This window comes from Natator depressus, unplaced genomic scaffold (genome assembly GCF_965152275.1).
Source record: "Natator depressus isolate rNatDep1 unplaced genomic scaffold, rNatDep2.hap1 scaffold_93, whole genome shotgun sequence".
NCBI classification, from domain to species: Eukaryota; Metazoa; Chordata; order Testudines; family Cheloniidae; genus Natator; species Natator depressus.
Window position 1 is genome coordinate 75556 of NW_027439789.1, and position 3285 is coordinate 78840.

The following is a 3285-nucleotide window of genomic DNA, read 5'->3' on the forward strand; positions in this document are numbered from 1 at the left end:
CACCACCACCCTGAGCCCCGTCCCGCACGCTAACTCCCTCCCTGACCCCGCACCCCCATCCTGAGCCCCCTCTCGCACGCTAACTCCCTCCCTGACCCGGCACCCCCACCCTGAGCCCCGTCCCACACGCTAACTCCCTCCCTGACCCCGCACCCCCACCCTGAGCCCCGTCCCGCATGCTAACTCCCTCCCTGACCCCGCACCCCCACCCTGAGCCCCCTCTCGCACGCTAACTCCCTCCCTGACCCCGCACCCCCACCCTGAGCCCCGTCCCGCACGCTAACTCCCTCCCTGACCCCGCACCCCCACCCTGAGCCCCCTCTCGCACGCTAACTCCCTCCCTGACCCCGCACCCCCACCCTGAGCCCCGTCCCGCAAGCTAACTCCCTCCCTGACCCCGCACCCCCACCCTGAGCCCCGTCCCGCACGCTAACTCCCTCCCTGACCCCGCACCCCCACCCTGAGCACCCTCCCGCACGCTAACTCCCTCCCTGACCCCACACCCCCACCCTGAGCCTGCTCCCGCACGCTAACTCCCTCCCTGACCCCGATCCCCCACCCTGAGCCCCGTCCCGCACGCTAACTAATCCCTGACCCCGCACCCCCACCCTGAGCCCCGTCCCGCACGCTAACTCCCTCCCTGACCCCGCACCCCCATCCTGAGCCCCCTCTCGCACGCTAACTCCCTCCCTAACCCGGCACCCCCACCCTGAGCCCCGTCCCGCACGCTAACTCCCTCCCTGACCCCGCACCCCACCCTGAGCCCCGTCCCGCATGCTAACTCCCTCCCTGACCCCGCACCCCCACCCTGAGCCCCATCTCGCACGCTAACTCCCTCCCTGACCCCGCACCCCCACCCTGAGCCCCCTCTCGCACGCTAACTCCCTCCCTGACCCCGCACCCCCACCCTGAGCCCCGTCCCCCACGCTAACTCCCTCCCTGACTCCGCACCCCCATCCTGAGCCCCCTCTCGCACGCTAACTCCCTCCCTGACCCTGCACCCCCACCCTGAGCCCCGTCCCGCACGCTAACTCCCTCCCTGACCCCGATCCCCCACCCTGAGCCCCGTCCCGCACGCTAACTCCCTCCCTGACCCCGCACCCCCACCCTGAGCCCCCTCTCGCACGCTAACTCCCTCCCTGACCCCGCACCCCCACCCTGAGCCCCGTCCCGCACGCTAACTCCCTCCCTGACCCCGCACCCCCACCCTGAGCCCCCTCCCGCACGCTAACTCCCTCCCTGACCCCGCACCCCCACCCTGAGCCCCGTCCCGCACGCTAACTCCCTCCCTGACCCCGATCCCCCACCCTGAGCCCCCTCCCGCACGCTAACTCCCTCCCTGACCCCGCACCCCCACCCTGAGCCCCGTCCCGCACGCTAACTCCCTCCCTGACCCCGCACCCCCACCCTGAGCCCCGTCCCGCACGCTAACTCCCTCCCTGACCCCGATCCCCCACCCTGAGCCCCGTCCCGCACGCTAACTCCCTCCCTGACCCCGCACCCCCACCCTGAGCCCCGTCCCGCACGCTAACTCCCTCCCTGACCCCGCACCCCCACCCTGAGCCCCGTCCCGCACGCTAACTCCCTCCCTGACCCCGATCCCCCACCCTGAGCCCCTTCCCGCACGCTAACTCCCTCCCTGACCCCGCACCCCCACCCTGAGCCCCGTCCCGCACGCTAACTCCCTCCCTGACCCCGCACCCCCACCCTGAGCCCCGTCCCGCACGCTAACTCCCTCCCTGACCCCGCACCCCCACCCTGAGCCCCCTCCCGCACGCTAACTCCCTCCCTGACCCCACACCCCCACCCTGAACCCCCTCCCGCACGCTAACTCCCTCCCTGACCCCGCACCCCCACCCTGAGCCCCCTCCCGCACGCTAACTCCCTCCCTGACCCTGCACCCCCACCCTGAGCCCAGTCCCGCACGCTAACTCTTTCCCTGACCCCGATCCCCCACCCTGAGCCCCGTCCCGCACGCTAACTCCCTCCCTGACCCCGCACCCCCACCCTGAGCCCCCTTCCGCACGCTAACTCCCTCCCTGACCCCGCACCCCCACCCTGAGTCCCCTCCCGCACGCTAACTCCCTCCCTGACCCCACACCCCCACCCTGAGCCCCCTCCCGCACGCTAACTCCCTCCCTGACCCCGGACCCCCACCCTGAGCCCCGTCCCGCACACTAACTCCCTCCCTGACCCCGCACCCCCACCCTGAGCCCCCTCCCGCACGCTAACTCCCTCCCTGACCCCGCACCCCCACCCTGAGCCCCGTCCCGCACGCTAACTCCCTCCCTGACCCCGCACCCCCACCCTGAGCCCCGTCCCGCACGCTAACTCCCTCCCTGACCCCGCACCGCCACCCTGAGCCCCGTCCCGCATGCTAACTCCCTCCCTGACCCCGCACCCCCACCCTGAGCCCCGTCCCACACGCTAACTCCCTCCCTGACCCCGCACCCCCACCCTGAGCCCCGTCCCGCACGCTAACTCCCTCCCTGACCCCGATCCCCCACCCTGAGCCCCGTCCCGCACGCTAACTCCCTCCCTGACCCCGCACCCCCACCCTGAGACCCGTCCCGCACGCTAACTCCCTCCCTGACCCCGCACCCCCACCCTGAGCCCCGTCCCGCACGCTAACTCCCTCCCTGACCCCGATCCCCCACCCTGAGCCCCGTTCCGCACGCTAACTCCCTCCCTGACCCCGCACCCCCACCCTGAGCCCCCTCCCGCACGCTACCTCCCTCCCTGACCCCACACCCCCACCCTCAGCCCCGTCCCGCACGCTAACTCCCTCGCTGACCCCGCACCCCCACCCTGAGCCCCGTCCCGCACGCTAACTCCCTCCCTGACCCCGCACCCCCACCCTGAGCCCAGTCCCGCACGCTAACTCCCTCCCTGACCCCGATCCCCCACCCTGAGCCCCGTCCCGCACGCTAACTCCCTCCCTGACCCCGCACCCCCACCCTGAGCCCCGTCCCGCACGCTAACTCCCTCCCTGACCCCGCACCCCCACCCTGAGCCCCGTCCCGCACGCTAACTCCCTCCCTGACCCCGCACCCCCACCCTGAGCCCCGTCCCGCACGCTAACTCCCTCCCTGACCCCGCACCCCCACCCTGAGCCCCGTCCCGCACGCTAACTCCCTCCCTGACCCCTATCCCCCACCCTGAGCCCCGTCCCGCACGCTAACTCCCTCCCTGACCCCGCACCCCCACCCTGAGCCACGTCCCGCACGCTAACTCCCTCCCTGACCCCGCACCCCCACCCTGAGCCCCCTCCCGCACGCTAACTCC